This window comes from Schistocerca americana, chromosome 2 (genome assembly GCF_021461395.2).
Source record: "Schistocerca americana isolate TAMUIC-IGC-003095 chromosome 2, iqSchAmer2.1, whole genome shotgun sequence".
NCBI lineage: Eukaryota > Metazoa > Arthropoda > Insecta > Orthoptera > Acrididae > Schistocerca > Schistocerca americana.
The window spans coordinates 1,045,597,002-1,045,609,414 of record NC_060120.1 but is presented as its reverse complement, the minus strand read 5'-3'; positions in this window follow the sequence as shown (position 1 = coordinate 1,045,609,414).

Sequence of the window (12,413 nt, the reverse complement as noted above, 5' to 3'; positions counted from 1 at the left end):
AAGTCTGTGTTCGTATCTCTTCCCATTTACCATTTTCTTAAGGGCAGTAGGGGGCCACACACTAATCACGAAAATCACTCCCGTAACGTAACACCACCTCCTCTATATTTCAGTGTTGCCACTACACACGATGGCTGGTAATGTTCTTCAGGAATTCGCTTAATCCAAAGCCTTTCATCTGATTCCCTCAGGATATAGCGTGATTTATCACGTCAAATCTCTGGTATCCAGTGATTCACTGGCCAGTGGCTCTTTACAACACATGAATCGTTGCTTAGCACTGAAAAGAATTCCGCTGAAAATGCAACTATTTACTTTCGCGTAACTTGTTAACCATTTGTGATTCTCAGAGGAACTTCATGAGAGTGAAACCTATACATTTCTGTTGTTGCTTTATTAATATTTGATTCATTTACCAACGCATTTACACATTCTCATCTCGCTAATATGTGCAGACGCAACTGCAACAGAATTCTAAAACAACGGTTTATTAGGTTTATTGGGGGACTGAGGAAAAATAAGGTCTGTAGTTTATGAAAAAGCATATCCAGGTACAAACTAAACGTGTAATATCTTCACTTAGATTGTTCGAAATTCCATAACATTTCTCGTTTCACCAGATATCGATGGCCCTTAAAGATTACATTATTTCATCGAAAAAGTCTGTAGTTAGTGAAATAACGCGGTAGATATTGAAATTTTGTCTAAAAACCATACGGCAAAGTAGTCTCACTCTGACGTTATCGCTGGTTTGCCGCGATCGCAAAAGAGTGTGCTACATCGGTTCAGTTTTCTCTGGATTGGTGACAAATATAGACCTCAAAGCAAGTCTAAAGAAAAGTCAGTATGTTAGATAAATGTCATATGCAGCAACATATTATGTGACATGCACCAAACGCAAAATCATAGCAATCCCTATTTCCTTTTGCAAACTTTTTCGAATTTCGCGCAGTGTCTTGCTTCCACATAATTTTCACAGTGAATATGACCAGTAACAAAATTATGGACACATCATCATGAGCCTGAAGATGCAACATCCCCCTTAGAAAATTTTATGAGTTACTGTGCTCGTAAACCTCTACGTTATTTGATTTTCAAACAGCTCAACAAACCTGAACGTACTCAGACATTTCTCTCTTTACTTATTCTGATCAACACTAAACTGACACCCAATATTTTTAGCCCACTGCAATCTGACTTTCAATAATCACTACAAAAGAATGACCCTGACTGAATATAACCTATACCTTTCATGAATCACTTACCTCACAAAAATCTTCGTTACTCGAACTACTGCAATACGGCGAGCGCCAATTCTGCCAGGTAGATAAAAGATTCTAACTACTGATAGGCATAGTTAGCAAATGAAAGATTTTGATGAACAATGTATTTACCTTAATAATATTGAAAAGGCCTCATACATAACAGTTCATGACGTCCAGTCTTACAAATTTACTGTCTCAGATGGACACACGTCCAGATCATCCGCTCTCAAAATCCCGCCATCTCTTTCCCCACATCCACCACTGCTGGCGGCTCACCTCCAACTGCGCAACGCTACGCGCTGTTCACATCCAACTGCCCAACACTACAATAGCAAATATTCCAACAATGCAAATCAGCCACAGACTGCACACCGCACAGTCAGTGATTTTCATACAGACGGCTACGTGGCGTTACCAACATAAAAACCTAAACAAGGCAACTTACAAAGTATAAAACTATAAGCAACGCAAAAATGAATTTTTAGCGACTATTTTCTGTAAAATCGTTTGAGAGAGATTGCGGGACGCGCGCCTCGATTCTGGCATCGCCGACCGGCCGAAAGGAGACAAACACTGTCGGGCCCTACGAACTCGCCCGCCGCTTTGGACGAGAATTGGCCATTGCACTTCCTCCACCGTTGCCTGCGCGGGCTATACATGAGGTCTGCCAGGTTTGGGTTAGCTGCGGTTGTTTCTTCACGTTTCTACTTCACAGTCGCATCGCATCACTAACACTCCACTCGGACAGCTATAGAAGAACTGAATCATCCTCTGGTGAAACTGTTACTCAGGTCAAATCTAGTGACTAGTTCAATTGGTTCAAATGGCTCTGAGCACTATGGGACTTAACATCTGAGTTCATCAGTCCCCTAGAACTTAGCACTACTTAAACCTAACTAAACTAAGGACATCACACACACCCATGCCCGAGGCAGGATTCAAACCTGCGACCGTAGCAGTCGCGCGGTTCCAGACTGAAGCGCCAGGAACCGCACGGCCACAGCGGCCGGCTTAGTGACTAGGCCACGTTCGAAGACACTTACAAGGGAACCTCCCCATCGCACCCCCCTCAGATTTAGTTATAAGTTGGCACAGGGATAGGCCATGAAAAACTGAACACAGATCAATCGAGAAAACAGCAAGAAGTTGTATGGAACTATCAAAAAATTAAGCAAAATATACAAACTGAGTAGTCCGTGTGCAAGATATGTCACATTAAGGTACCTCTATACCGAGGAGCACCGTGGTCCCGTGGTTACCGTGAGCAGCTTCGGAACGGAAGGTCCCTGGTTCAATCCTTCCTCGAGTGAGAAGTTTTAATTTTTTATTTTCAGACAGTTATCAAAGCTCACGCACTCAGACATGATCAACTTTGCTCTCCAAAATTCCAGGACATGTTCAGATTTGCTTGGACACATGCATAATTTGACGGTCTACACACGGAAAAACTTGAAAACGTTAAAAACGAATGTTTTAACAAAGCACAGGGAATACTGTGCGACTGTGAAACTGTTGCATTCATTTGTCGCCGTTTATGTGACAAACTCTTATGTTTTCATCACTTTTTTGGGAGTGATTATCACACCCACAAGAAAACCTAAATCGGGCAAGGTAGAACAATCTTTTTACCCATTCGCCAAGTGTGCAAGTTAGGTGGGTCGACAACATATTCCTGTAACGTGACGCACATGCAGTCACCAGTGTCGTATAGAATATTTCAGACGTGTTTTCCTGTGGAGGAATCGGTTGACCTATGAATTTGCGATCAAATGTTTTCGGTTCCAATTGGAGAGGCACGTCCTTTCGTCTACTAATCGCACGGTTTTGTGGTGCGGTCGCAAAACACAGACACTAAACTTATTACAGTGAACAGAGACGTCAATGAATGAACGGTCAGATCGTAACTTTGCGAAAATAAAGTAAGTAAAATTTTTACTCGAGGGAGGACTCCAACCAAGGACCTCTCGTTTCGCAGTTGCTCACTCTAACCACGGGACGACGGCTCTCTTCAGCTTACAGAGTCCTTGATGCTGGATATCTTACACTTGGACTACTCAGTTTGTATATTTTGCTTATTTTTTCATAGTTCCACACAACTTCTTCCTGTTTTCTCGATTGATCTGTGTTCAGTTTTTCAAGGTCTATCCACTGTGTCAATTTATAACTAAATCTGAGGGGGGTGCGATGGGGAGGTTCCCTTGTGAGCACTGCTGACATTCTTCTGTTACTGCTTCTCTACTGACTACACAGTACTTCCTATCTCCTTTTATAGCGGGGGATCCGTCTCTCATGACATCTAGTGACCGATTCCGCATTACGTGGATGTGTCCGGATATTTTTTATCTAATACCGTACACTGGGTACACTATCCCATGCAAAAGCGTGACACAGCCCTCAAATATTACGTCTTATTACGAGGTGAAGAGAAATAAAATTAGCTATCGTTTAACCCATAGTCTATGGATAGCGTCTTTGTGTAGGGAACAAAACCGTCTTCGGTTCCGGGTTCGAGCCTAGTCACTGCTTAAACTGAGATCAAAAATCATCAGCAGTGGTTGCCGAATACTTCCGGCATAAGCAGTCATCCTCCAACGTCCTTGTCAAAGAGGACGGAGAAGTGAACGGAGATTTAGTGCATTCTCTTGCCCTGCGAGTGGGAAACTACCTCTAAACGCCGGGAGGATCAGCAATGATCAACGATATGATGATGCAAAAGGCAATGGGAACCACTGCATTAAAACACATAGGGTATATCCTCAGGCCTTGGGCCTGTAATTCAAAAAGTGTCCTGATAATCTACCCATTGACAAAAGATTCCGGATTAGTTGCCTGTTCAGTTTCCGGGAGGGGAGTACCAAGGGGAGATAACAATAAGAATAAGACAAAAGCTAGAAAACTGAAAAGGGATGTGCTCAGGCTTCATATAGATGTACTGGGGGTCAGTGAAGTGGGATGGGAAGAAAACAAGGATTTATGGTCAGGTCAATAATATAGGGTAATATCAATACCAGCAGAAAATGCTAAGAGCTGAGTAAGGTTTGTTGTGAACAGGGAGGTAGGTCAGAGAGTGAACAGGTCAGTAGTAGGGTTGTTCTCATCAGAATCGACCGAAAATCAACGCCGACAATACCAGTTCAATTATACATTCCAACGTCGCAAGCAGAAGACGAATTAATTACATGAGAATATTGAAAATGGTTACTCAGTACATAATAGGGGATGAAAATCTAATATTGATGGGGGATTGGAATGTGATTGTAGTGGAAGAAGTAGAACGCAGGGAGGAGAAAGACTGAGTTCTGAAACAAATATTAGCTAGTAATAACAAATGCTATGTTCAAGAATCACAAGAGGTTGAGGCATATTTGGAAAAGGCCTGGAGACATGGGGACATTCCAGATAGATTACATCATGGTCAGACAGAGTTTCCGAAATCAGCTATTGGCTTACAAGGTGTATCCAGGAGCAGATGTTGACACAACTCACAATTTAGTAATTATGAAGATTAAACTGAAGCTTAAGAGAGTTGTCGGGAAGAAGAAAGTGGTATACTGAAGTGCTGAGAAATAATGAGAGCCGGCCAGTGCGGCCGAGCGGTACTAGGCGCTTCAGTCCGGTCGCAGGTTCGAATCCTGCCCTTGGCATGGCTGTTTGTGATGTCCTTAGGTTAGTTACGTTTAAGTAGTTCTAAGTTCTAGGGGACTGATGACCTCAGATGTTAAGTCCCATAGTGCTCAGAGCCATTTGAACCAAATAATCAGACCCCTTTGAGATTCGCTAATGATATGGATACTGCGGTAAGGAATACCACGGCAGGCAGTTCAGTTGAAGAGGAGTGGACATCTCTAAACAGAGCAATCACAGACATTGGATAGACAAATATAGGCACTAAGATGGTAACTGCGAGAAAACCTTGGGTGAGAAAATAAATGCTTCAATTGATGAACGAAAGAAGGGAGTAGAAAAATGTCCTGGGACAGACAGGAACACAGCAACTTAAATCACCTAGGAATTAAATAAATAGGAAATTTACAGTAGCCAGGGCGAAATAGCTGCAGGAAAAACGCTAAGAAATCTAAAATGGAATGAGCGGTGAAAGGACTCTCTGAGCATGTAGGAAAGTCTAAACAAACTTCAGTTAAATTAAAAGGAAGGGCAGCAAGATTAAGAGCATGGGAATGCCTCTGTTAAACGCATAGGAGAGCGGATAGGTGGAAAAAGTACATACAAAGCCTCTATGACGGGGAGGAATTGTCTGACGACTTGATAAGGAAAGAAACTGGAGTCCATTAGAAAGACGTAGGGAATCCAGCATTAGAGTTAGAGTTACTGAAATCTCTGAAAAACTTGAAACCAAATATTTTAGAATGGATAGATAACATTCCATCGGAATTTCTAAAATCGTTAAGGGTAGCTGAACGATTATTCAGGTTGATGTATAGAATGTATGACACTAGCGATATACCATCATCCATAAAGTTCCGAAGATAGGATGGGTAGATACGTGCGAGAATTATTGCGCAATCAACTAATGCATCCAAGCTGCTGGTAAGAATAATACACAGAAGAATGGAAAAGAAAATTGCGGAGGGGTGATGTACAATATGTACAAAATCCAACCGATAATGTCGGAAGACCAAGAATGAAGTGCTCGGATTAAAATGAATGTAAAACACGGAGGTGATCTTTCGCCCCTAATATTGAATCAGTAAATTGAAGAAGCAATGACAGAAATAAATGAAGAAGAAGTTGCTAAAAATGTACGTTTGGAGCACAGGAATTGTGTGGTAGTGAATCATTGGCTGTGGAGAAACAGGAAAAAAAGAAAATCGAAACATTTGAGGTACGGTGCTGATTAGGTGTAAGGAATGACGAGGTCTCCCTAAAATCGGCGAAGAAAGGAATATATGGAAAACACGAACAAGAAGAAGGAAGAGAATGGTAGGACACGTGTTAAGATATCAGGGAATGATACAAGGAATGAGGGGGCTTTTGGAGGGTAAAACTGTAGTGGTAGGCTACGCTGAAATGTATACATCAAATTACTGAACACATCGCGTATAAGTGGTACGGTGAAGTCAAGTCTATAATCGGGCAGATGAACCCAGGCTGCTTTCTTATCACGTTATTATTATTGTTGTTGTTGTTTTGTAAGCATGTGCAACACTTCTAGAAGAAACCAACAAACTGGAGGTTTTCAAAAAGCAGTATATTATAAACACGATTTGCATGTGAATAAAATCGGAAACATTTAGGTACTCCTAACTTCTCGTGGATACATTGAATTATTAGTATAATTAGCCAGCAGCAACGCTGAAAGTTTACATGACATTTAATTTTATTCATAAGACACGTAATAATTGTGCCGTAAGGCACAAACTTGTAGAATAAATACAGTAGCCCCGGCTGAAGGGGGAGACATTAAGCAGTGGGGGCATAGCGTCTTGGCACATTACCAAGGGTGTAGCGAGAAGACTCCTTGACAGTTACAGATGTGCATACGTCGTCAAATTTGTTTTTGCCTACCGTGAGGGTGGCTACAGTGCTGCAGCGAGGTTTTTCAGTTCATCGTACTCCTACTATAGTTTTCTTACTCAGTAATAATAAACAGATGTAATTCGACATTTTCTTTGTTATATATAGAGTTAAGATTAATTTGCGCTGGGCAATCGGGACTCAGGAGAAAAGTACATTTTCCAATAGAATTATAGCATTACTTGTTCGAAACCCCTAATTGTTTTCCGTTGCGACGCGTAAGATTAAAGTTGAAGTCAAACATACGGACAACCATCCTCTGTAACAGTGGAAAAGTGTGGCACTCTGTGACGTCACCTTCTTGCTCTATGACACTTCAAACAGCAATTTGTAGATGGCTGCGAAGAAAAACACTAAAAGCTCTCAAGTTCACGTGTCGTGTATGCTGGGTTAATTATGTCACATTGGTACCAAATTTCACCACAATCCTACGCAACGCCAATAGTCACACGATGAAAAGGTCGTCGCAACCCCTCTTAACTCACTTTTCACCCTTTCCTTTAACGCATATACGATGGAGATCAGAACCGCGTTGAAGTCTAGAGGTTTCCTTACAAGTGGCGGAGAAAACATTTCAGACACACCACCGCTCAGAGTCGACACGGAGAAGCCTCAGGGGCTGGCATAAAAAGCATCAATGAGAACACCCCTTTTTCATGGGACTTTGATTCCCACACATTCCGCCATCGGATACGACATTTTGTAATGTGATTAGTAACTGTAAGATGTTCTTGAAAACCTCTCACTTTGTTGACACCTCCTGGGCGATTAAACCCTTCTCGATTGACATCGCGAGGCTGCAACCTATTAAACCTGACCTCGCCCCTTTAAAATTTTTGTTGTGGTATCCATGGTGGAACAACTGGAGACCGTTCAAAACCATTCAACGAAATTTGGATGTGATACGATGCAACAGAGAGTTCTCACACTTTCAGTGTTTCTGTTTCATTTCTACCTGTGACGTGATGAGGGAGGGGGGGGGGCGACATCGACACAAGACACAAGCGCGAACGGCGAAGGGTTCCTCGAAGCCCCCCAGTTGGCCAATACCCTCGATGGCACCTGCCCATATTTAGTGAGAACATATATAGATGTAAGCGTAGCTTGAAATGTTTCTCTTGTTCTCATCGACTCGTTTCGTAAGTACGCAACTTGTCAGTCCTCCATTTTGCAAAGAAGCAGATGCTTCTAGATGCTCTAGCATGCTATAGCCGGTTGTCGCATCTCAGACTGATGTGCGTGTGACGTATCTTGCACCAGTCAGGTACCTCGGTCCGCGTGAGGCAGCCAGGCAAAGGGATGCGGATTTTCGGTTTTGTGTTGTGTATAACCACGGTCGGCCAGAAGCTAAACTGTGGCATGAATTCTGAGTCGTTCCGGCTTGTCTAGGACAAAATTTCGTGCTTTAAGGTGGTGGACGCTGACTGCGGTTTTCACCATGATGCATCATATATGTCAGTTGAGATCGAAACACGATTTTAGATTCAGCAACGCTTTACACACGTTTTCAAGAGCATTCATGTAGATAGCGTTCGTTTGTCGAATCATGATTAGCAGCAGTAAGTTCTCGTGCAGCTGTCTTGTTCGGATTCCTTTGTGATTTATTCAGAATTGTGTGTCCACATGGACAACGATATCCAGTTGTATTTCATTCATCCGTGAGCAATCGTGGCATTCAGTCGCAGTCTGCTTCAATTATACAACCTTTGTGAGATTACTTTATGAATATTGAGAAGACTTGGGATATTATGCTTCTTTGTGCAATACCTGAAACTTATTGTCGCACGTTTAGAGATGATGAATGCATTCCGCTGGCAGCTCTGCTTTTTTACATCAATTTCTCGATAGGTTCGTCGAAAATCTCTAGATCTCTGACGTATGAGGCGTATTATCAGATTTCTATGCTAGTTCAGATCTCACAGACGGCATATACAAATGCAATGCCTGAGTCGAGTATTTTTCCATATCACGAACCTCCCAACAACCTGTTCGCTTAGCGAATCTCCTTTGCTGATATTAAATAAATTGTTTTCTTAAGAAACACGTGAGCAAATGTACGTTGCACTTCCGAAAGTTTAACCGTTTTCACTCAGTATGTTGAGTAGGACTGCGTTATCACATGGGCTTGTCTGAAACACTGCTAGTAATCAGTAAAAGTTGTTTCAGACCATTAAATTACACATTTCAATAAAAGCTTAGAGACAATCATAATCTCACTTCATTCAAGACAGATTTTGGGGCTGCAGTCGAGACACTGCGACGGCCACGTGGCCGGTGACGGTCTGCCGACACGACAGCTACCGCATTCCACGCTCGTCCCGGCACGAGATTAATCGCGCTGTCACCTCTAATTAGCGGCATTCACCGGCGGAATCCACGGGAGCCGCGGCGCCGTCACAGGCCGCCAACAGCGGCAGCAACAGCAGGGGCCGCAGTCGACCGTGCTGTGCCGCTACTCCTCAGCTCTAAGCCGACACACGAGGCCCACACACAACGCCGGGCGCTGGTCTGGGACCAGGCGATTAGCTGAGCGACTGGCAGTAATCGGAAGCGAGACCTCCAAATCCTGTGTCTAAAGGGATTCACATTAGTTTATCCACGACACTGGTAGAAGAGCTCAGTTGCTAAGCACCACGTTACACAGCCTGACAGAAAAGGTGAAACACCAAGAAGACACGGTCGGGTTTCAACTTGACTCAGTACAAGCACACACGATCGGCGGGTATGTAAACGATTAGAGTTGCAATTTGGCTACCAAAGAGCATTAACGATAGTGGTGTTTAACATTCTTAAGATATCTGGTGGGGTTTTCAAGAGGTCATGGACAGCGACAGGTATTGGAGTGACCAATGTGAAGGAGATGCAGCGTACTTGTTTGACAAAGCGTTATCATGACCTTAAAGGGTTTCAAATGGGCCTTATTGTGCGTTTCCGTTTTCCCAGCTAGTCGAATCGTGCAACATCTAGATCTATTCGGCATTTGGATGTTATGGTGAACTGTTGATGGAATGAAGATAACATGAGGGTAGTCATACCCCTCGTCACGTTACCGGTCGACCGAGTCTATGCACCACAAGTATGGAGCGCCGAATGTGCGCCACGCACGTCGCAACGTTTCCAAACCTGCGCCGCCATCCGAGAACAAGTAGTGGAGCCCTCTAGCCTTCTGCGTCATACTAAACCAGTGGTCAGAGAATAGCAACTGCCAGCCAGCCTATCCAGAGCGTAGGCTGGTGTTAACACCAAACATAAACAGCTGCATTTGGAGCGATGCAGTGACTGGGAAGCATGGGATGCTGATGAATGGCGTCACATTTTGTTCAGAGATGAACCAAGATTCTCCACTACCTCGGATACCATAGATGCCGAATATGGCAACGTTTTCGAGAGTCACAGCGCTATTAATCCCGGAATCATAGTATAGGGAACTATAGGGTATGACCAGATCAGGGTTGGTGGTGATTGTTGGAAATCTGACGGCACAGAGGTATGTCACGGACATCCTACGTCCTCATGTGTTACTTCTCATGTGACAGTTGCTCGATGCCATTTTTCAACAGGATAATGCCCGTTCACGCTTACTATGTGTCTCTGCGAACTGCATGGTGTTCAACTACTGCCATGACCATCAAGATTCTCAGATCTGTCTCCAATAGAACATGTGTGGGACCTGCTCCAGCAGCAACTCCGTCTTAGTTACAGTATCCAGGGGGCGGCGAGGGCAAGTTACAACAGTTGTGAGCCAACTTACCTCAGGAGAACATAAAACGGCTTTGTCACCTTTCCCATCGGAATCATTGCACACATGCAGGCGAGAGAGGGTGCAATGCTAGACTGATAATTTTGTTCAACCAAATAAATTTAAATAGCTATAACGTTAGGCATAATAGAGAAAAAGTTTATTTTGTTGAATAAAATTAAGGTAGCTCAACATATAATAAATAGGGAAAATCAAAAGTAGGACGGAGTAGTAGCGGGTGCTTTTAAATATTTATATGCCTGAACAAAGGTAAAAGTGGGCTCATAATTTCAATATCATGTTAAATTTGCCTCGATTTTATGATTGTTCAAACATCACATACTCTCTCAACCCATAAATTTTCGTTTCCTCCGCCCCATCCAGTCTTCACATTCTTTTGTCAGGCCATGTACGTGATGCCATATATTTGTATTTACCCACCTTCAGGTGCGTAATAGAGTGCAGCACTGCATCATGACTTCTACTTAAAGCTTAGCTTGAAAGGGGGAGCCCACAGAAGCAGATTCTCAAGTACACCTATGAATATAAACTAACAAAACAGAATCAAGGAACCACTCCTAAACCCCGTAACTGTCCCTCACTGCGACACACTAGCGTGAAATTAGGTCCAAAGGTGCCAACAATCTTGTTCTGAAAGCAACCAGTTTCGGCAATTAATTTTGCCATCTTCAGGCCCCATGCGCTTGTATCCTCTGTAGTGGTGCAAAAGGGCTGCGCCCTGTGACGTCACCCTCGAGCTCGAGTTAGATAGAGCTTCAAACAGCAAGGTGTCGACACTTACGACAAGAAGCCAAGAGCTCAGAATTTTATGTGATGTGTAAAGTCGATTAATGATGTCACATTGGAACCAAATTCCACCACAGCTTTGCCTAACGCCACCGTCTACTGCGACTCGATGGCAACGCCCAGCGTTGAAATCACACGGTTTTCGTATGGATAGTCCAGGAAAATACATCAGACACACCACCGCTCAGAAACGACAAGAAGAGGCCTAACGGTGTGGCATAAAGGGGGTCAATGAAACCACCTCTTTGCTAGGGATGTTGATTCTCACGTATGTCGCGGTTGCAGTGCACTGAGAAACAGGAAGACGTTCCTGACAACCTCTGACACTGCTGAAACAATCTGAGCGATTCAGCCCTTCTCGGCGGACATCATGTGCTGCAGTGCAACTAAATGTGATCAGTGCGAGCGTAATTTCTGCTGTGGTGTACCGGGTGCAACCACTAGTAGCCGTTCAAAACCATTCGACGAAATTTGAACGTGATGCGAAGCAGAAAAGTGTGCCTGTGCTTTTCCAGGGCACCCGCCGCATACTTATTGAGAATTTTAAACATGTGCCTTTACGGAGAAACTCTGCAAAGTAGTTCAGGCGCCTGCAGGAAGGCAACCACTTCACACATGTCAGACGTTAGTCGCCTACATGCAGGTGCTGTTTGTAAATTCGAGTTTCAAGCTTCTTGGTGATGCAGAGGACGAGAAAATTCACATTGTTTGTAATAGGACCTCATGTCCAGAAACATCTATAACCCATCGACTACTGTTAAGGGAACATGACTCCCAGATATGGGATTGCGATTTTCTTTCAAGTCTCTTGCTAATAGTTGGTAATTAATTGTGTGAACTCGGTATATTTTGCTGGGAGCTGAAACTATTAAATTTGTTAACAATAGAAGGGAGCGAGTTTGCAGGGCTTGGCAGAAAACTTTTCAGGGTATCTCAAAACCAGGGAACGAGAACTTCCAGGGTAGCTGCCAGATTTCGCGGAAATGGTCCTGGCTCCTGAAATGATTCTTGTGGACAGTTCCCGGTGCTAACCCATGCTATAGACAACTGTGCCACCAGCCGCCACT